Source organism: Falco biarmicus, chromosome 10 (genome assembly GCF_023638135.1).
Source record: "Falco biarmicus isolate bFalBia1 chromosome 10, bFalBia1.pri, whole genome shotgun sequence".
Taxonomy (NCBI): Eukaryota; Metazoa; Chordata; class Aves; order Falconiformes; family Falconidae; genus Falco; species Falco biarmicus.
The window spans coordinates 32,698,777-32,722,242 of NC_079297.1; the positions used below are offsets into that span (position 1 = coordinate 32,698,777).

At 46.5% G+C, this 23,466-nt stretch overlaps 1 long non-coding RNA gene across 2 annotated transcripts in view; it reads right to left on the bottom strand.

Moving 5' to 3' along the window:
* LOC130156309 (uncharacterized) overlaps positions 1 to 23,466 on the bottom strand; it is a 69,001-nt gene that overhangs the window by 12,434 nt on the left and 33,101 nt on the right. For both annotated transcript variants that reach the window (XR_008824377.1, XR_008824376.1), the window contains one exon: positions 3,118 to 3,232. This is a non-coding gene — a long non-coding RNA (uncharacterized LOC130156309). The remainder of the gene's footprint in view (positions 1 to 3,117; positions 3,233 to 23,466) is intronic.

Below are 23,466 nucleotides of genomic sequence, written 5' to 3' on the forward strand. Positions count from 1 at the left end.
GTACCCCTGTGCCCCCCACCCCCCGCAGTGTTACTTTATTATTATATTATTGGACCCTCTACTCACCTCAGATACTTTATTTAAACAACATGCCCACACGCTGTACAGACACTCCCAGTCTGTCCCCTGACAGCAGCCTGCCCTGCCACTTGCCTGTCAAACCCCACTGTGCATTAGGGATCGCTTTTACAGTTCAGGTTTCCCAGCTACTTAGCTTTCTTACACTGGTGGGACTGAGAGGAAGCCAAAGCAAAGTACATCACCCCCTAGTAGGAGACCTAAGAAAGCAGCATCCATCCAGTACCACTCAGATGTCCTCCTTTCCTGTGCCCCTTGCCTTTAACTACACAGTAATCATAACGTGTGCCTTTGACTACCTCAGCCTTTTCCCTTTCCCAAGGCATTTATCCCCGTGACCCTCAGCAATACCAGTGTGCTTTTTAAGCATCACTTGAGGTAATGCTGGAGTTGGTATACCAGTGTGTACGCCAGGCACGGTGCTAAAGATACATTCGGACAGCAGAGCAGTAGAAGGCTGTAGAAGTTGGAGACTGACTCTTGTTTCCCCCAATTATTTAGTAACTGCAGTCCATTTCAATGACTAGAATGTATCTGCTCCACTTCACTTGTCTGAAGAAAATAACGAAACCCCACAAACCACATAAGCTTTTATACCTCAGCATTACAGTACAGCAACCATCCTTCTGCGGTTTGGGCTTCAGTTTGGCTGACTTAAGTTATAACTCTGGTCAAAACTTCATTTCATTGGCCCAGTACAAGTACTCTTTCTCAAGTAAAGCATTTCATCTAGGCAAGCTGGTTATCAACACACCCTCTCTCCCCTTTCAGGACAAGCAGCCACACACTCCAACACCTTCAGCTAACGTTACCTCCACAGAAGCAAGTCAGAGGTAGCCCCAAGCAACTCAGTCTGTGCTCGTGCTGTGGCGCAGCAGATGCTCAGCCATGAGAGACAGTCAGCCTGCTTCTCTGTGTAACCCAACTCCCCCGTGCCACAGCTTGTTTCAGCTGTCATTGGGCCTTAGCAGGAATGCTGCAGGACAGTGCTCCTGGCTACTAAGCATAGCTTTGATGGTCACACATCTTTCTGCTCCCTCTGGGCACATGCATTCGTAGGAGGCAGATGCTCTGCACACCTAGCTTTCTTATATCTTAACCCTTCCCGGTGGTGTTACATAAACAAAGCTTAGAGCAAGAGCTGTGTTTTCATTGAGCCTGGACAGAGTAAAGCACCAGATTGCTGTGGTGGAAACCTGTACTTTAAGAAACCAAAGTCATTAAGCGCTATAAGCTGCTGTATATTCTGCATTAGGGTAGAGACCTGAGCGCTGCCATGACCCACTGTCCTTGCAATCAAGTACTGTACGTAGCCAGGCACCCCTGAGCTGCCTCCCAGTTGGGGCTGCAGGACACCATCACTGGAGACTTCTGAGTTTAGGACTACTAGATCTGGATGCTTCCCTCTCTCTGTGCTCAGACAGTTTCTGCCTCTAGCATCTGAGACCCACATTACAAAAAATTCAATAAACCATTACATTTTGCTTAGCTAAAATTCATTTCAGTTACAATACTATGAAGAGAAAGTACCCATAGCACTTGGCAGTTAATGCTTATGCAACAGAAGGGACCACTACGGTAAGACACCAGTCAAACCCATCACACCCATTCTGGTTCATAAAGCTTATGTTAAGACAAGCAGTTTCCAAGTGAGATAGCATGTTAGTTATGTTACTAGGATCATTCATCAGGTTACTCACTCATTGTCTTATACTGGTGAATGCCCCCTTGGTTGTTTGTTTTGTTTTTTTTTTAAACTATTTATTCATTGAGTCAGACACAGGAAAGTGCACTCTCTGGTGGATGGCTGTTGGGGAACAGAGTGACTTTCGAGTGCTGAAGGACTCCAGAGGGGAAGAAACCACTCACTTGTGGCTTGAGGAGCCAGCATGAGAGCTCAGTGTGGGGGAAGACAACAACTCTACCTGCAGAGTTTATGAAAACCATACACAATGAACAACTCAGAATTGCCACATCAGTGGTACAGACCTTCAGTACACGAGACTGCCTCCAGCTATACCTCTCTGAGGGACTGCGACCTATGTAATGAGTATTAGCAGTGGAGTGGTACAAGGCAGTTTCTCCCCAGGCCACACCGAAGGGAAAAGACACCTTGGATCATTTGTTATAAGCGACAACAGTTTAAATTACACATCCAACTCCTGTTTTGGAAGGGATTTTGTTACCACTGAGAAAGAATGCTACTGCTGGTAGGAGTGAGGGGGACCTGCACCCCTTGCTGGTGCCGGGTCACACAATGTGTGACAGGTAACACAATATGCGCTGGTGACTTGTCCCATCCTAAGACTCAGGCAAGCCCACTGCAGCCCACCGGCCTTCCCAGGAAGCCTCACAGACATGGACACGTACACTCAGCAAGCAGCCAGAGAAACCATAATCACATCAAACACTAAGTTCTCACAAAAACCCCAACTTTAAATTTTATTCAGACTTTGCATGCTAGCATAGATTAGGCAGTTACGGTATAGCACAATTACAGTATAGCACCATGAAGTCAAAACACCTGCTGAGCTACGACCACCCTCACCTGAGCTTCTGTGAAGTACAACACTTTGACTCTATTGCCTAACCTTGAGTTTAGTTCACCTTAAAAGCAAGTTTCCATGCTACACTAAATATTCTGAAATGTATATGCTAAGGTATATAATTCTCAACTTCTACATGCTTAAGCACAAAACTAGAGTCACAGAAACTGAACAAAAGCATCTTCAGAGGTCATCTCGTTCTTCTGACCATTATTCTGTAGCTCAGATAAACCTACAACAGGCTGCATAGATTTACGGGCATCCACACCTGACCCCTGCTTGCCAGCTACAAAATGCACTCTGTAAAGCCCCCTGTGAAGTCTGTAGATAAAGCAGCGCTGCATAATCTTATTTCTAGGGAGATCTGTTGTATTGTTTAAACTTACTCCTTTTCTTTGGCAGCTCTGTTTCATCTGTCCTTCTCCCCTGATGGAGGCCAAACAGATAAGTTTCCTTTATTGCCCCCCTTTGGTGTCATGTTTTCTAAACCCACCTGTGGATTTAACACCAGTGACCCAGAGGAAGGAGCAGCCTCCTCCATCTTAGCTTAATGGCCAGAAGACTCAAGCAGCAAATCCCCCTGGAGTCAGTCATTTTTATCCTGTGACCTAGGAGACATCATCCAAGTTGCAACATGAATGATATTTCTGGAGTGAGACATGAAATATTAATTACTGGAGGCTGGGCCCACGGAAAGCATTCCTTCGATCACCGACTCCCACTAAGGGCAACAGGGACTTTACGCGTCATAGACACAGCTGTGTTCAACTGGTCGAGTCCAAACTGACAATTGTCTAGAGATACCTATGAGCATCCTTCAGCAGGATGATGAGCATCATCCAGTGACAGTAGACAAGTATACTTTTGGGTACTTAATTGGTTAAATAATTGTGCTTTCTGTAGAAAATAGAAGGTTTTCCTGCTGCTTATTTGTGATATTTGAATTGGTTGCTTATCTGTCACGATACACTCTGGCTGTATTGCTCTAATCATCTAGATTAGCACAGGTTTATTCTTGCTTCTACCTGGCACACAATCATTTGTCCCCAACTCAGAAACGGAGAGGGCAAAACCAAAATGACCCCGTTGGCCCCATTACTGTGTCAGTCATCCTCAGCCAGCAAGGCTTGTATGCCAGTTACACCACACATACACAGCTTGCTGTTGGGAGTTTAACACACATCTTTGCTTCCCAGGGTTTTACAGAACTCTTGCCAGTCACTTTACAGAAGTACCATTTACTTGGCCCCACTGTCCGAGACCACTTTTAGCCCAGCACTCCGCACACGATGGTTACAGCTAATAAAGATACTTTTTCTAAGCCTAGGAATAGCTTTGGAGCAGCTGCCTTCACTGAAAGAAAGGCCAGAAAGACTTATTTTGCCCTTTTCCTCTCCAGCATGTAGACACATAGTATGTTCTGGAGACCGAATATTTGAAACAAGAGATAGTCATTTGTCTTTATGGGCTGCATCAAATGGTGGATTTAAAACAGTTGGAAGTATACAGAGCAAGGGTAGGAATGGAGAAACTTGGTTTGCTTCCTTGGTAACAAGATCTACAGCACAGCAGGAGAACAGAGCATGATAATTAGGGAATTACAGCTGTTAGTCACAGAAAATATGCTGCAGTTGCAGGTCAGGGACCTGAGGTTGCGGCACAGGAAGGAAAACTGTAATTTAGAGTCTGTGAGGAACTCTCTGCATGCATTAGACTTCTTGCTACTTATAGCATCTCTACACCTGTTTTCCAGAGCGGAAATCAAACAGACAAGAACATAGATCGGCAATGAGCACCAATAAAATAGTTTCTCTACAAGAGTCAGGACAAAAACTACTTTCATAAGAAATACTTTTCATAAGAAATAATGGATATTCCACCAGCTCTTGTTCATTGCCCCTCCTCCTCTGTGGGCAACCCTCTTTCTAAGCAGGACAATTAGAAGCATGAACTTTAGGATGACAGGGAGGACAAAAAATTTGATCCACGGTTATTCTGGGAGGTAAGAGCTCTTGTAAGCAGCAGCAGTTGTTACAAGGGAACACGAATCCCAGTGAAACTCGGCTCAGCTTGGAGACCCCCATGTATTAAGCCAGAGCCTTGCCTTAGTTCCCTGCAAGCAGTAGCTGTTCCTGAAGGGAACTGAAGGATATACAAAGGACACTACAAGCCTCAGATGGAAGACAATACCATTTTATTTTCCTAGCTTTCACGTTACAAAAAAAATCCCCAAACCAAACGCCAATGCCAATCAGGCCCAAGAACAAGCCCAGAAACCTGCAATAACATCATTAAAGCAACTCCAATTGTCGTTTGCCCAAAAGCCATTTAAAAGAGACCTGTTGGTATAGCTCATGACCAAGACACTCACCAAGCACCTGCTGTGAAGCGCTATGGTACCTCCTCTTCTTCCATTGCAAGCTGGTCTCATCCCAGGGGACCAGGATGTGCTTTAGCTACCGCACACCAGAAACATCATCCAATTTCAGCTGTCCCCAAAGCTGGACAAGAGGCTGCCATGACCACACACTTTGAGATGTATTTTTATCTGGACAGAGACCTTATGGCATTTTCCTCATCATACCCCAGGGGAAGTTGTACGCAAGCCAGGTCCAAAGCAATTTGAAAACTTGACTCCCATTTTAGCTGAGAAAAAATGGCTTTTCCAGACCTTGAATGGTGTTAAGTTTTAATATTCTTTCAGTGAGCGAAGTAAATTCATAGACGCTACAACTTTCACACTGCACTGATATACATGACTCCTGGAAGAGCTGTTCAATCAAACTTGTGTGCATTACTGCAACCTTCGATCCAGCTAAATCTTCCGTAAGGAGTTTCTCATTGCCATTCCACTCGAGAGTGGAATTTTTATTTGTCTACTTCTCCAAGTCTGTTCCACCCTTTGTTCCACACTGGCCCCATTTAGGTTTAGGTTTTTCAGATAATCTTTCTTTCCTAAAATTTCAGCGTGTGGAAAAGCATCTTTCTTACTTCTCTGTCATTAAATCAATTTGCTTTAGAGACAGAGAGCTGACTCTTAGAGGTGAGAGCAGGAGCATAAGGGAACTTGAGGGAACCTAAACTTGACAAGGAACAGAAGAAACACCCACCACGCCCTGAGGCTGATGGAGAGCTGGCAGCCTCTCTTCTTCAGCCCTGCACCTGTACAGCCTGACCACACCACTCAGATTCAAAAGCCAATACCAGGAGGCCACAGGGCTCAAAGCTCTCCATTGGGCACAACTTGCTCATTTGAGTGTTAATAAACATTTATTAAGACTTCCAGCATTCGCCTGCTGCACCAGCTAGTGGCTTTGCATCACATCTAAGCCAAACTCATTCTTTCCATAGAAGAGCAGCTATTAATAACTTCCTATTGCCCAGCCCAGACTGCTGACCAGTAGCCAGGCCTTCCCAGTTCTCCTTGAAGGCTGGCAGCATGCCATGCAGATCAACTAATTCAAACTATTTTGGGCAGGAAGGTATTTCAGTGTCCTAGACCCTCAGATAGCCCTAAGCCAGTGTTTCAAGGTGATACCACATGAATTAACTCACTGCTCTCAGTTGTGCAAGGTGTCACAGCAAGAGCTCAGGGGTGAGAAACCCCCCTGGGCTCTGGGGTAAAACCCCGCTCCTGTAAGTCATGGTTTTTTGACTTTCTGACCTCTGGGGAGCAGTGGCAAGCACTTACCAAAGGGGTAAAACACTTATTCTCCCTCGTGAGTTGCCCAACCTAGGACCTGTGCCTCACTCAGTCTTGCAGCCTTTTCAGAGCTGCTTAACCATAATAATGTGATACCTGGTTTGAAAACCTTCCAGGGGAAGACTGCCATTTGCATTACGAGTCCCACGCAGCGACTTGCCCAGGACGTACCTACGCCCACTGATTTTCTTGCTGGTACCCGTGCAGTCATTTCTCTGAGGGAGACAAGGATTCACTAGGTCTTGGTGCAACACCAAGATATATTTCAATATATAAGCCAATATATCTCAGTAAAGTTTCAAGTCCATCCTGATACTGCCAAGTGCTTGATGCCATTTTTAGGAAGCAGAACAACCAAGTATTTAAGGACAGATCCTTCCTCAAATAGACAAGAGCCAATCTGCAGCTGTTTCTTGGGAAAGATTTTGCCAGCACTACAAATGCTCCACATGGAAGTGGAAAGATGCTACTTCTGGGCAATAAATGCATGTTAGATGACACTGCCACTAAATATACCTGGTGACTGTTAGCACAATTGTTTTGCTTCCAGTCCAGCTCCCTCTTTGGTGTGGGCAGCAAGGGCATCTTAAGTGAAACAGCCCCAAAATGAATTTAGTTTAATTACTGAGTGTGAAGGGTGGGTGCAGGGAAGAAAGAAGGAGACCCAATATTAAGTGTGGAAATTAATACAAAAAGCTGCTGGGATATTAATAGTGTGCTGAACTAATAAGATGCAGTCAAAGCTATGAAGTTTCTGTAACACTGCAGCAGCTGCTACTGTGAAGTAAGACACTAGAGTGGATCTGTGTATTTACAGCAGTTATCTGAAAGCCTGGGCATGTAATTCCACTTAGAATCCCCACCAACACAAATACATTAAAAGCAGACCCCAAAAAAGCTCCTGTAAACCCACTAAGCACAATAGCAAAAGTTTCCACAAGAAATAATTCATATCATTACAGCTATTCTCACATACACGGGCTAAGAGCCCTGCTGGACCAAACATGGCACAGAAGCTCTTGTTAAGAGCCGCCCAAATACCTTCCAGCCCTCCTGATAGCTTAAAAAGCCTTCTGGGACAGAACCTTTAACATAAAGTCTGCCCCACAGAAGTTACGCTAAACAGTGACTATTTAAAAACCTTAGAACCACATCAGCCTGCTTTTTTTTTTTGTTTTGTTTTCCCCATGCACCTACAGGCGAAGTTGGTTTGTCTATTAAGAGATGAGGCATCTGTTTCCTTCAAGAGATCGATTATGGAGACAAGAAGCCCCTTCAGCTGTCTCAAGACCTGGGAGGCCAGCAATGCCTGCAACATTCAGGGCTATACCAACCACATGGAGAAGGGCCATCAAGGCCCAATTTCACACCTCTGAAGGGAGAAATCAAGTTTTTATTTGGAAGCATTACCTCTACACTGGCAGAGAGAGGACAGTCGGAGAAGGTCAAGGATGTCAGCCCTGCACAGACTGCTGAGCTAACAAGCAATGCCACTCACTAAGTCTTTGAGGGGTTGGTGCTGTTAGCAGCCCCTCAGCGGTAGGTCTGCCCTAGAGCCCTTGCTTCAGAAAGAGCAGGGGTTTGCAGCCTAACACAAGATGCTGAGCATTTGCAGGATTGCTTCTCAGCTCTTGCTCTTCCCCAGACACATGCTGCAGTTACACTTGCAGATGTTGAAGTAACTTGGCCTGGCTGCTTGGCAAGCCCACGTTAGACCTAGCTGCAATTCCTCAGTGCTTCACATTCTTCTGTCTGCTTGGAAGAACCGATGGACATTTGAGAGGCATCAAGGCCTTGGAGAAGGAAGTAGTGCAAAGGTTGTTTTGGAGACAGCCCTAGCAGACAGCTCTGGGCCGACTACTCAGGTGCTCTAGGCTCATAAGCCTTCGCGAGATAACCAGGACAAACACTTTCTTCTGGCAGCAGATCGCAAGAGGGATCCCAGTGCAGAGAACAGGCCCAGGCAGAGAGACACATCCCCGCTGAGCTAGGGCAAGGCTCACAGCACCTACCACACAGGGCAGGAACTCCCTATGCTAGCTGGTAGATGGCAGCAACATGCTCACTAACAGCTCTGTTGTGCCTTCTGTGCTCAAAAGCTACCCATGCATGGGCTTCTATGCGTTACCACAACCTTGCAAAAGGCTGAAGAAGTCTACATGGTTAAGATCCCTTCACAAAGTACAAGAAAAGAGGTATTCAGTGAACCCTGGGAGGGATGGGATGGACACAACTCAATACACCACACACGTGGCACCTGCCATGCTAGCAGCACGCTAGGAAGAGCTGCCACCAGAATAGCACAGTACTGCTACTGCCCAGAAACACTACAGCTCTGGGTATGATCCCATTATGGAATGATGAGATAAGCACATAATATATTGTGGGTTTGAGGAGATGAACATGGTCTTTATACAAGACAACTGCCGTCAGACAGGATCACCATGATCCCCTTGGACTCCTCTGATGAGCAGTAGCCCTGAAGTGCCTAAAGTCCTCGCCACGGGTAACTATTCCAGGGAGAGCTCTCTGGAGGCTGAGCAGCAGCCTAATGTTACATAGCAAGACACTAAGAGAGTAACAAATGCCATTTTGTTAAGGAAACTTCAGAGAAGAGTTACACTTCTAAAGACTCGGTTTAAGCTTTTGTCACTGGCAGGGAAGGGGAGAAATTGGGTTACCTAACTGCTGTTACAGCAATTATGAAATGGAAGAGACCAATGACTTGAAGAGAACATTGCAGTTCATAGCAAAATTCCACTATGTTTTTCATTAGGTGTGTCCAATTACTTCCAGTATAAATTAGCCAGCCAGTTGAAACCAAGTTTGCAGAAAATGAGTTTAACACTATTATCAAGTGGAAAAAAAGAAAACAAGGAAAGACTTGTTTCCCACAAAACAGTCACAGAAGTCTAAAGCAACCCTGGAGATCTCTCAGGCCCTGCAAAGTCTTTCAGGCTTCCCGTGTGCTTCACTGACAAGATCCAGTGGAGCACCTGATGGTAAGTTTGTGCAATAGTTATAGGGGAAAAAAAAAATAATAAAAAAAGAGCTTACTATGAAGTCAGCTCTGGTAGAGCTGACTTCAAAGTGCACTTTCAGGCTGCTGAGCAACTGCAGATGCAGGCAGATAGCTCATAATAGTATTCGACCGCCTTACTCATACAAAGTGTTGCTAATAGACCATGTAAGTAACTACAAACCTTCTCCCCGGTCATACTGAGTTCACTGACCACGTCGCAAACTAACAAGTCAGCTTCAGCTCCTTCAGTTAGATCAGAAGGCAGTAGGCCAAAGAATAGGAGCGATACTGTGCAAATCCCTACCATTGGTATGTAGGCTGTAGTTTTCTCTGAAAATTTAGGCCATCCTGCTGACTCTGACAAGTTTCTTCTAGAAAACCATGAGGTTTCCTATTGTGTATGTAATATCCAGCTCCAAAAGCAGAGTGTACATCATCCTGTTTGCAGTAGAAGACTTCAAAAGCAGAATACATCAAAACCATACTGAAAAGACGCTTTAATCATTTTACGTGCGGCAAAACTGCAGACCCCTCTTCACGTTATCTTCCCTTCAGGACAGAGGTAGGGAGCAGTACAAGTGCCAGCCTGTGGACAGAAAGCTTGGGAGAGCTTGGCCCCAGGACAGCTCCTCCACAGCACCCTGAGGGCTGAAGAGCACTCCCACCGGAGCCCAGCGCCAGCTCCCCCAGCCCTTCCTCCGCCCACCAGCCAGAAAGGGCCAGCCCTCACCAAGGCAGCTCTCTGGGGCGCTTAACAGGGTAACATACACGAGGCAGTAAGAACAGCAGCTCTGTGTTGTCAGGAGGCAGGCATACCACTGGCTGCAACGCATGCTGCTGTCAGGTAAGCAGCAGTTTCTCAGTGGCGGTTTACCCAGCCTACCAAACACTAAGGGCTGTTTGTGTTCCAAATCCAATCAGCTGCCTGAGCACCACGCAATTTGAGACTGTTCTCTAGATGCAGACCAACCGGGGCCTGTCCTTTCGTTGTCAGAAAGAGGGGGAGGCATCTACACGGAGGGCAAATGAGCGCCTAAAGCACACCTATGCTTAGTTCCCCCATTGCCTGCATCTTCTACTTACTGAGAGGGCGTTAAATCTGGAAAAAGTTTGATTATCCGGAACCGTGCTGTGATCCTACACTGTCTTTTTGCAGTTGGGTGGAACCAAACTGGGCACACAGCAGTGCAGGGTGAGCCATACACACATGACTGAGATGGGAAGAGACACTAATAAAACCTCCAGGGCTTTCTCAGACCATCCTGTCATTCAATGTAAGAATCACAGAGGTAAAACCCTCCTCCTTACCCGAGCTGGGCACTGAAAGCAGTCAAGCTCCAGCATTAAATGAGCACGTTTGCTCAAGCACAAGTTGGGAGTACAAAAATAGGCTAGGTGGTTTTACAATTGGACATGACAGTCCACAATGTTACCAGAAACAAAAGTGAATAGGATGCCTGCACTGAACTTCATGCAAAACAGCTTTCAGTGATGCTACCCTGACCATGCACAAGCCAGGAGAGAACATTAAGATTTCACAGACTTTTACTTTCTACATAGACACACAAGAAAAAACAGCCACCATTGCACACAGTGCCAGGAATCAGGTGCTGCTGCAGCAGAGCAAGTGTGTCCCAGTCATTCCAAGGAAGAGCATTTCTGTTGCTACTCTTTGCAGCTACCACAGCAAACACCACAGTGTTTCCACTGTGCTCACACCCACTCAGCAAGGGCTGTGGAAGTTAAAATCCTTTTTGCACAAGGGCTGTTACAATGCATCCTCTCCATCCATGGCAGCTTTGTAGCTTAATTGGAGTTCAGGCATACAGTTCTGAGCTAGAAACGTCTGTTTTACAAATTAAATTTTTTTTAATTTGTAATTTTTAAAAACAGGCAGATTTCAGCATGGACCAAACTTGTAAACTTTTCCCATCCTGTGTTAGACCAGTCACCACTTTATCATCAGAATCCAATTAGAGGTGGTCTTAACACTAGCTGGTTTTAAGGTAATGAATTTAAACAGGTAATGAATTTAAACCCTATATATTATAAACTTAAGGTGTGGGGTCATGAACTACTCCAGACTTTGAAAGCACAAGTAAAAAGAAATAATGTTCACAAGGAAACAGGCAGAATGATCAAGCAGGAAAAACGGTGACAAGCTGATCACAGGAGTGGCATTAACAGGATTATTTGCAATATTCAGCCTCACCTACAAACAGTAGAATCAGGAATTTACCCACTGTACAGACTGGTCAGAGACCAGAAGCATTTCCATTCACTTTCATCTAATCACACAAGTACCAACTGGAGTTGGACTAGATAATTGTTGTAGCTCCCTTCCAAATGAAATATTCCAATTCTCTTCCAACATGATGATCTCCAGACAAGGAAACCTGGTCAGGGCCACGAGACTGCACAACAGGGCAATTTTCCTCCTTTCCAGATTCCTGGGTTATTTTGAGAATTTTGGTTTCCCACCAACCAGCAGGAGACTTCCAAGCTGTCACAACACCCCCCATCTAGTAGAAAGTTATTTCATTGCTTCAAGTTCTGCACAGTGTGAAAGCTACATGAGAGTTGCTAAAAAAAAAAAAACCAACCCAAAACAAACCAAAGTCTTAGGAATAATAGATCTGAGCATAAAAGTTGACACAAAAGAGAGACACTGGCTAAGAGACAAAGGTGACATTAAGTTTACTATTAGATTCTCCTAGATCTGGGTCTCTTGACCATACTTGACGACAAGCAAGAGCAGCCACTAGGGTATAGGAAGAACCACAACAGATGGCAGGTTCAGTCTTCTCTGCACAACTGGAGGTCTATCCCAAGTATTTTAAGTCTCAAACTGAAGTACCTAGAAACTTGTGGGATTTATTATTCCAGACTTATGCACCAGAAGTAGAGTTCCAGTAAAGATGAGAATATACAGACACAGTAAGCACTCCTGGGCTGCTATACAGCAAGCTGACCATGATGGGACCATAAAGGCTCTCATTAGAGACCTGCAATTCAGTGTCTGAATCTAAGCCTTGGTCTCACCATCACTAGGTAGCCAGGACTTCTGTAAATGACCTTACAGTCCTCTCATTCTGGAAGTTTCTTCCAGACTTACCTTTTACTCAATAGCCTAAACATGAGCCAGAGAAAACAACGAACTTGCATCCCCTAAAAAAAAATCCTACTAAAGAGCAAGCAGCAAGTTACTGCAACCAAGTTGAGCACAAGTGGGAAAACAAAAGGACTCTGCCTCTCACCACAAGGGTGGCCATACAAAGGTCCTGCATGCACACCTCCTTTCCATGTTGTTAGGAGACAACTGCCAAGAGATGCAGTTGCATGGCAGATGCGCTCCGCTCCCCTCTCCTGTGCGCCCGGCAGCTGCAGGCCTGGGGGTCCTGCCTGGATTGCTGGGGCTACTCTCGGGTCTCACCCACAGCCTGTTACTGCCCCCAGTCATTTTGCTCCAAATGCTTTGATGTTTTCACCATTTCTTCGGGAGTGACTACAACTAGCTATCCACTGCAGAACCTCAAGCCTCCAATGGAAGGAGGCTGATAGGGGGAAGAATATGGTTTACACGTGAGCTCAGCACCCCCATTTCTGAGCAAGCACCCAGAAGTCGAAAACAGGTGCCCACTGGCAGTGAAGGCAGCAAACATGCTTGTTGCACAAACAGAGCGATAGTCTGCCCCTTTCCTCCAGCCTCCAGCTCCTCCCAGCTATGCAGGACTCATCCATCAAGTATTTACTACTTGCCCCCTCTCCACATTTTTGCCAGTGAAGGAGAAGCAAGGAAACAGAGGGGCTGCTCATTTGGTATTTTTGCCACTGCTTCCATGCTGCAGCAATATCCTAAAAACCACCAACCAAGCTCTACCAGATTTTTAGAAGTCTTAACTCAAGAGACCTTGCAACACCCCCGTACAGTTAAGAAAAGGATATTGGCTCATGCCACCCACTGCTGAAACAGACACCCCGAGGCCGGGACGAAGCAGCTGTATGACACGACACAGCAACACTTCACAGCTTTTTAGGGTAGAAAGCAATTAACCTTTGGCTGAATCCCCCCTTAGCTTCAAGCTACAAAAAGAGTGTTTGTTCTGTTTTCTTCTCTACCCCCCACCTCCCCGAAGCCTGCACAGCTCTGGTGTTCTCATTAGCTCACTGCCCAGGCTGCTTTCTGGACCCTGACATGGAGAACAACAGTTGTCATCAAATTAATGGGCTGTTTATTCAGATATTAATTTTGTTTTTTCTTGCTTCTGCCCCAGAGTAGCGGCAGCTGATTCAGATAAAATTAGGGTGAGGCTGCAGTGCATTGCGTTTCTGTTCACAGTAAACACACAAGAGCCAAGATCGACTTGAGATCTCAGCTGTCCTTTAAAGCAAGTTCAGGGAGTTCAGGCAAGGTCCTCTCACAGGTCTGGAAAGAGGAACTCCTTCAGCTGAGGGAAGACATCTTTCTGCTTACTGCTGTTTCTTTCTAGGTCTGACTGAAATTTAGTCCCGTTTTCTGTACTTACACAGAACTTTCATCTCCAGGTCCTGCCCTAAGACAGAGCTTCCCAGGGTCCAAGTCTGCCAGCTACCCTGTGAAACCCTGGTAATCCCAGCAGTCAGAAGTCACTTAGATTTGAAGCCCTGAATGAACATCCTGTATAGCAGAGAGGGAACAATTTCCAAAATCAGAAGGCAGGTAAGTGAAGACTTGGGAACATAACCTGGGTTTGACTCATCAAGCAGTATTGCTCCGCGTCACCCTGAGCATCTATTTCAAACTTCATCCTCATGGGCACAGAATGGGTTCCTCTCAGACTACCATCAATTTAAGACTGGTCTGGTGAGTCCTGATCTTGAAGGACCATTACCTCCATCATCTAGGCTCACTCTAGTCAACTCCCACACCCCACCAGTGTGACCACCTTTGTACACTCGGCACAGCTCTCTGCTTCAGCAGAGGCAGAGACTGGTTTTGTGTTGTCCTAAACCATACAAACTCTCCATAGTTACACGCAAGTGCTGAATTTAAGTCAGACTAGTTCCCGGCCAACATCAAGGAGAGGCATTAAATGACCTTAGGGGTTACATTACATCGAGAAAACCAGTACATAAGCAGCACCTAGAAAGATAAAGCTGCTAATCAGCTTAACCCTATTAGTCTTCTACACTCTTCCATAAATTATGTTCATAAACAGGTATCATTGAGTCATTTCGGTTGGAAAAGACCTTTAAGATCATCAAGTCCAACCGTCAGCCCAGGGCTGCCAAGTCCATCCCTAAACCATGTCCCTCAGCACTGCATCTACATGCTTTTTAAACCCCTCCAGGGACAGTGATTCAGCCACCTCCCCGGGCAGCCTGTTCCAATGCTTGAACACGCCTGATACGGTTTGTCACCGCATCACTTCAGGCAGTTAAACCACTCTGACACCTCCATTTTGGAGCATGCTTCTAACGTAAAGCCTTCCCACAGCACGCTCCGTTCCGAGCCACCAGAAACGAAGCTGTGGCTGAGGCTGTGGCCACCTGCAGGAGCACTGGGTAAGCAGGGCCAGACCAGCAGCAGTTTATGAAAGGCAGTGGAGTGCGCAAAGTCAGCCCGATGCAGGGGCAAGGTATTTGGTGCTTCAGCAGGCAGCCCCAGGAGCGCTCTTTCTGGTAACCTTCGGGCACCACTGCGGCCTGCCTGGTCACAGGACCAGCAAGCGCACACCTCCTCTGAAGCTGGAGAGAAGAGCAAGCCCGCTGCAGATCCTCAGCCCCAGGCCAGACACCTATTTTACAACCTTTTCTTTCCATCACCTGAACAACATGAGACCTTTCACCAGCCCTTCCCAGGGTTCACAGCTAAGAAGTGAGCCAGATTAAAGACGCGTAAAGCTAGCTGGGTTTAAATCTTCCTCTCGGCTAGGCTTCAGGTAGTTACGTGAGCCCGTCAGCCCACAGGCAGCGAGGGTCCCCGGGCCGTGCCACGCCTGGCCACTGCACCTCCCCTGGGGCTGCGAAACACCACAGGCTGCACCTGTACAGCAGCACGCGCGGCGCCCAGCCAGGGCAGCAGCAGGCGTGCATTGATCTGCTGGCAGCAGAGAACACCTTTCTGAGGTGCCAGGAGAGCAGATGCGATTATAACCTGACACCTTCCAACTCCTGTTGTGGGTCTGTTATCACACCCAACAGGAGCATCACATCCATCTTTTCCAGTAGCTGAAGTCCCTTTTGCCTTAGTTATCTACAGAAAAGGCTGCCATAAATGCTCCTTCTGAAGGCAAACAAGAAGTCAGGGAACAAAATTAAGAGTCAAAGCCAGCCTCATTAGAGAAATGCAGGCAAGAAAAGAGAGCCTGCATTAGCAGATACCCTGCTAGTGGGCTTAAAGGAGAAGGAATCCATAAAAACTCCAGGCATTCCAGCAGGCTGGGTACCCAAGATCACTCTCACAGTTTAGGAAACAGTTTCATCTCAACCCCCACAAACTGACCTTGGCAGAACAGAGAGTTTGCTCATAACAGCCATGTTTGTGCTATGAGTAATCCAGTACTCTAAGTTAATGCTCCGTTTTGTTGGTGGAACAGAACATCTCATTATCATGCAAATGAGACCGGGGGGGGGGGGGGGGGGGGAAGAGATAACCACATTAAAATTACATTGATGAAATGAAAATTTCCTAAGTCCATTTCACAAGACCCTCCTACCCTGAAATATCATCATTTTGTGCATCTTCAAGTCTTTCCTACATAAATTTGAGCTTTACACATGATCACGTTTTTCCAATACACCAGAAGCGAAGCATGTATGCTCAGGCTGAAACAAAATACACTAGGCAGTTAAATGGGGGAGCACCTTCTTCAGAAATAACCAAACACAGATCTTTTGATTACTTACAGCTCAGTGAAAGAAGAGAAGGTGAGTGACTCTCCATTTATAGGCAACATATATAGACTTTACTAGGATCTTCCTTTTGTTTTCCATTTTGTCAAGCTTACTGTATACACTCAGAGCTAATCTCATTGAACTCTGCGGTTCAGGATAGAGACCCACTGTGCACCTGAAAGCAACAGGTGACTGTTGCCTGCTGCTGGCCAGCAAGGAAAGGAACAATGCACTGGGACAGCCAGATGTGGATGTGATTATGTATCCGCTATTTTATCCTGTCAGCTAGGTTACACACACAAAAAAGGGGGGGGAGGGAAAAAAAAAAAAAAAGTACTGAATTTAGGGATTTGTAGCTAAGTTGCATTTCTGTTTATTTATTTACCTTCCAACTTAACTAGTTACAGCAACTCTCCAAAAGAAAGAGGCTAGGCAGACAGACTTCAGCATCTGGGGAGAAAAATTCAGGAGTCTCATCAGTGTCCCATAAATGCTCCAAGACTGCATGCACATCAGTACTCTGCGAGGCTCGCTTTCATCTCTTAGAAGGGGAAGCCACTTCAGCAAGTAATGTGTGCCAGTTAATGAAAATTAGGTCAGGCACCTTACCTATATTACAGTCACACAATCAGTTCAGAAGCCCTCTGAGACACAGCGGTTTGTGAAAATAAGAACTAATGGATTTGGCCAAATAAGCTGTAACTTGGGGGCTGGGAGCAGTGAGAAATACTGTGAGGCTAACGTGGGGTCTGAGTCCAGTGGCAGAGAGACGCCTGCTTTTCTAATGAGACAAGGTGCCTACTTCTAGCCAAGCTGGGCCAGGTAACGTGAACTGTTAGAATCTGCTTATTTAAAAACCTGAATCTAGAGCCAGTGGCAAGCTGGCTTTGCCACAGCAAGGTGCTGAAGGAAGTGAGAGCATGAAGGAGAGGTTTAAGTTGTGGTATGTCTTTGAAGCTCTTGTGCCATTTGGTGTTAGAAGGATCTACAGACAGAAGGAGAAGTAAATCATTACAAAGTATGTGGTAGCCAAGTTCATACAGCTCATGGCTTTGTAACTTCTCAAAAAATGAGCACATTCACACACATTACAAGAGTTGGTATATAAGTAGACCATACCTTTGGCCGCATTAATATCACATTTATTAGTACTGATAAGGTTCACAGGCAAACCTTTTCTCCTGTCTCTTCTGCACGGAGAGCAGTATATTGACTATATTAAGTAGTTCATGGGTAGATACTTCCAACTGTAGATGAAGCTTTGCCTTCTAAGACCTCACTCACTGTGCAACGAATTTGGAAGGACAGGACCACCTCACAGAGCATAAGTGCTCAGCCTCCCAAGCAATGTGGAAGCAAAGACAGGAGCTGATTTAGTGGTGAGGAAGTTAAAGGTGACTGCTAGTTTCCCAACCAATGAAACACGCCAGGTAAGGACAAGGTCACCAGTCCTTAGGCAGTGGATGCAGCATAAAACCCAAGCACAGTTTATGCCCAACGTGCAGGCAGGCTGTGCTTGGGTGGTGACCAGTGGCACACCCCACACTTGCCACCATCAGAGATTCTGCAGTTCTGCAGGCTGACATTATGCAACTGCAGCTTTTCCATGTGGAAACAGGATGACTCCCCCTATGTTTCCCATACCTCCTTGGTCCAAGCCAACACAAGGAAATTAAGCCTAGCTGGTCAGGTCCAAAAGGTGACCTAGGCATGGATTTGATGCTGAAAGCCTGGGTCTGAAGAGCAGCCCATCAGGGCTTCCTGCAGGCCATCCAGAGTAACTAGCACAGAGTGAAGATGAGCTGCTCCACAGGAAGGGCTGTAGAGGCAATTAACTCCTCTGGAGCAGACGGAAAAGGCACAGCTCAGAGGTATCTGCATACAGCTTTCCACAGGCTGTTCCCAAAACCGTGCAGCAGATCCCACCCCACCTATGCTCTCTGCACATACACACACAGAGGAGCTCTGACACAGCGTTCCCCGCGATGGGGTGAAATTGTTATCCTCGTGCTTATGGTGATGGCTCCTACCCACCAGCGTCTCCCGCCATGTCAGTCACACATGTGCACACAGGCTTCCCCAGCTCTCCCCAGGTGCGTACACACAGGCTTTTTGCTGTCGCAAAGAGAAAGAGGGAAGAAAATCATGGAGAAACACGTTCAGCCCAGTGTTATTTGGCAACACAGAGAGCGAAAGAGCACGTATTAAGCAGCTAGTGCAAACCCACTGAGCAGTAACCAACTGACAAGCTCCTCAAAGATCCATAAAGTGCCCTTTCATTCTTGCCTGCCCTCAGATGGGCAGGTGCAGGCAGTAAGGCAGGAGTGTAGAAAGAAACTCTTAGCCCTCCAGACAGTATAGTCTCCACAGCTGGTATTATGGTCAAATAGCACAAGCCATAAGCCAGCCCTTTTCTGTCTGTCATCATTCTTGCCTTATTGTCCTGGGCTTTGCTTTGTTCGCTGTGAGCGGGCATGCTCCAGTTCTCAGCCAAATGCCAGCAAACGTGCTGGCGTGCTGCCCACCCTAAGTACCGTGTAGGCAGGATGGCGCCTCCAATACTTAAAACGATATTTAATGTTTTACATCATTGTGGGCCTGTAGCTTATTTTCTAAATCCATGAAGCAACAGTGGAGCAGCATGTGGTCTGCTAATGCTGCACAAGGAAATAATGCACGAGGGGAAGAGATTAGTGTGGAGGACTTGAAATTACAGTTGGCATTAGCTATAGAATAACATATAGCATGTTATGACCTACTCATCCCAGGCTCCACAGTGCATCTAACAGTGGACCGTAAGAAAGGCATACACGGGAGGAAGCCAGCCCAAGTCGCAGACAGCTTCACTCTTCTAGTTCTACCTTCCCTAATCTTTGAAGACAAGATTCTTTAGTAACTGCTTAGATGAATAAAATAGCTACTAGGAACACTGCTTTCAGAAGAAATGACATAGGTGTAAGGTAAAACCATCAAGTACAAGCCTGCTTCTCACGCACAAGGAGAAAATCAACATGACAGGCAGGCAACGACACACTCTGGTCGATGCTGACACATGCCACAGACCTCAAGGCATCCACGGATTGTTCTCTCTGCCACTAGTGTTAAAAGTCACCTTAAAGGCCTCAGCAAATGCCATGGCACCGAAGCAATTAGGATAGTCGTATAAAATGCAGAAGTTTAAGAACAGTATGCTAAGTGAAAGTATTTGGCACTTGTTAATACGAGAAAGTTGCCTCAAACTACATGAGGATATGTTAACACTGTCTTCCCAGCTCTATTTGCTTGTTCAGCGATTAGCTCTTCTGAAATTAATTTTTGCTGAATAAGTCCCTTTTGGTTGCCTTGTATCTGTCACTGGTGGGAGCGACAGCAAGGAGCATATCTGCATTTCCAGAACAGAAGTCTGACAATAAAAAAAATAATCTGCCCAAGGTGGACACTGAGGTCAGTGGACCTCACTGTTAAGTGACACTTCAGTCTCAAACACTACAGTCCAAGAAGCCAGCCATACATTTGCATAGTAACTCCTTAGTAGGTACTTAAAGCTGAGACTAACACATTAGACACTGCAGCTACCTAGGTTGCGCCCCACAGCCACCACAAGGGAACTAAGACAGCAAAGCAGAGAAGCTTCCCTGAAAGATGAGGAGCTGACAAAAAGAGGGATTAGCCATTTCATCACACAAGCAGCCACCTCCAAAACCCAAGTGCTACTCAGATCCTAATAAAGTTTATGCTTACAAGCTATTCTTGTCATGGTGACTAGCCCTATGCTTCTCAGTAGAGTCACTTCAACAAAACGCTGAAGATTTAACCCTGGCTATTGGGTTGCAGTCGTTGATCAGAAGTGACCAAGAGCGCCCACGGACACCCAGATCAAGTACAGCATAGCACAGCCCTTCCCTGGCAGGAGACACCGACAGCAGAGCAGCTGATCTTTTGTTTCAGTACCAAAAAACTTTAGGACCAGGCTTTGAAGAAAATGTAAGCATGCTTAAGTGTGTTTCCATTCACCAGTTGGTTACTTACTTATGTGAACTGACTAGTACTAAACTCCAGTAACGCTGGGCAAGGTTTAACTAGGAGAGCCTTCTCACCGTATTTCAGGGTGCCCATCCTGCCCCATCCTCGTTCCTGCCCCTCAGTGTTACAGAAAACACTGTATTTTGAAGTTACATCTGCATGGCAATTCAGGTACCGTTCACTATGCTCATTCCTGTTAGCTTTTCTACTTCATACCCTTCATTCAGTGCTTAGAAGCATTTCTGGATACAGAAACTTGAATTCGACCCTTTTTGCGCTCTGCCAGGCTCACAGCACAACGCCTGCAAGCAGCTCTGTATCACACATGCTCACCCTACCGGCCACACGTAAAGGGGCCGAGACCCCCACGCTCCCTCCCACAGGCATCTCGCAGCTGTACATGACTCCTGAATTCTACCCTGCAAAAAACCCACATGTCTTGCTTTTATTTAGAAAATAACTTTAAAAATCCTTGAAATTGAAACAGTGTCTTGTTCTTGGAACACATTAATGCTTTCTTCATGCTGTAAGAAGTTTGCCTGACCCCAAATATTTTTTCCTTGCCCGCCCAGCCATCAAACTGAAGAAAAAAAACCCCTATTATTTACCCACCTCAGGTTTTCAGCAGAATTCTGTTCAAAGGAAGCTTCACCATACAGTATTACAGAAATACTACAGCTGAAGTCAAGACTTTTCCAAGAGGACGCACTACTGCGCTCACCTAGCAGTGCCTTCTCTGCTTATTTACAGCACTGCAGCCAAATGCATTTTTGAAGTTACCTGTATCCTAGCAAGTGCCGTTCCCTCACACGCAGTGTGACAGTTACTCTTTTCACACCGAACTAGACTATTTTACTAATGGCATTTTTCTATTATTTCTCTGTAGAGGCTTCCAGCCGTTGCTGGATACAAAAATTCATCTAAACCAGTTGTGCTCTAGAGACATATACCTACCCTATGACTCCACAATTATTTCCTCTAAAATTTGATATGAAGACGTGGACTACTTTGTAGTATGATCCATTTCAACTGTGTTCCAGCAAGGTAGGTAATCCTACCCTGTTCCAGTTTTATAAGAATCCAGGCAATTTGAATTAATAGCATAAAAGTATAGCACTTGCCATAAACATGGAACAGTTGCTTTATTGCACTTGTCAAATGCATTCCTCTCTTGGTCACAGTTATCGTCAAAGAATTTAACAAAAAAATTAACAAGCAATTCACAATAAAAAGGAACTAAAAAAAGTCAAAGCTGGAGAGAGCATCACATACTCTATGTGTTTGAATCCTCATGTTTTTTCCAGCCTGGTTCTCACTCTGTTCAGCAAATTTCTTGTAAGCCCCATCCCTTGTAAGCCCCATCCCTTGTACAAATTCCAGAGTGGAAAGGACACCAGAGAGGCTCTTCCTTTCAGCCTCCCAATAAGTACAGAGCAACTGAATGAGCAGTTCTAGATGTGTTTACCAAGCTGATGTCAAACGGTGTTCCTGGCTGTACCCACACCACCCCAGAGATCAGCCAGGAAGAAACAGCCATCCTTACCATCGCACCGACGTGCTCATGACCAGCTTTATGGTGGGTACCACTGCCTGGGGGAAGCATCAGTGCTCCCCTGGGCACTTTGCACAACCTCCAGCTATTCCCATCTGCCTTACGGTGGTGGGGGATGACAGCTCGAGAAGTCTCACCCCCCAAAAAAACTCCTCTAAGGGCCAAGTAGGACCTGCAGTCTGACCAGAATTCACATCCTTCAATAGGTCCACCTGGACAAACCCTTAAGGCCAAGGGGTTCAGAAGTATGCTGATCCCTGACACAGAGCACCGCCTCAAATCAACAAGGAACGTCGCTCAGTGTCCTTGGGACCATCCACTCTGGAGGAAAGCATCCGAGACTTGCAGTCCAGAGTTTGGAAGAGAGGGCAGCAACACTTACACAGCTCCTTTGAAAACTATTACTGATGGCAAAAGATTAACAGAAGGTGTGACGATAAACATTCAACTTCAAGAAAAGCGAACAGATGCGGCACACAGGATAAAGACCTGCCCTGATTGCTAAATACAAACAGCAGCAGCTATGCACAAAACGGCTGACACTATCATTGCCCAGGTTATTAACCTGGATGGCTCATCATCTAGTGGGGGAGGGCTGACCCACCAGAGGGCAGGCAGGCTCTGCGGAGGGGTCTGGGCAGGCTGGGCCGATGGGCCAAGGCCAATAGTATGGGGTTCAACCAGGAGCAGTGCCGGGTCCTGCTCTTGGGTCACAGCAACCCCACACAGCGCTACAGGCTTGGGGCAGAGTGGCTGGGAAGCTGCCTGGTGGGAAAGGACCTGGGGGTGCTGGTGAACAGCCAGCTGAACATGAGCCAGCAGTGTGCCCAGGTGGCCAAGGCAGGCCACAAGGCAGAAACAGTGTGGCCAGCAGGACCAGGGCAGTGATTGTCCCCTGTACTCCACACTGATGAGGCCGCACCTCGAATCCTGGGTTCGGGTTTGGGCCCCTCACTCCAGGAGGGACGTAGAGGTGCTGCAGCGTGTCCAGAGACGGGCAACGGAGCTGGGGAAGGGGCAGGAGCACAAGTCCTGTGAGGAGCGGCTGAGGGAACTGGGGGTGTTGAGTCTGGAGAGGAGGAGGCTTGGGGGTACCCTGTTGCTCCCTACAGCTACCTGGCAGGGCTGCAGGCAGGTGGGGGTTGGTTTCTCCTCCCAGATAACAAGTGACAGGACAAGAGGGGAGGTTTAGATCGGGTGTTAGGAACAGTTTTTTCACTGAAAGGGTGATCAAGCCCTGGAACAGGCTGCCCAGGGAGGGGGAGGAATCGCCATCCATGGAGGCGTTTAGAAAACGTGTAGATGCGGGGCTGAGGGACATGGTTTAGGGATGGACTTGGCAGCCCTGGGTTAACGGTTGGACTTGATGATCTCAAAGGTCTTTTCCAACCTAAATGATTCTACAATCACATGTACAGCCACCCGCCTGCAGCTTCACTGTAAGTCCCATGTACCCGAGGGAGAGCCTGCAGGCTCCGTGCCCACACAGACCATACCTGGAGGGGACAAACCCTGCAGCACTGCTGGCCCCACACCCTCACCCTGCTGCCAAGCCTCAAAGCTTAGACACCGAGAAAACACTTCAAAAAGTTCTGTTTTCCAGCAAAGAACAACAGTGGATAGAAAGAAAACTCTTAACGTATTTAGAAAACAAACCCTTTATTTT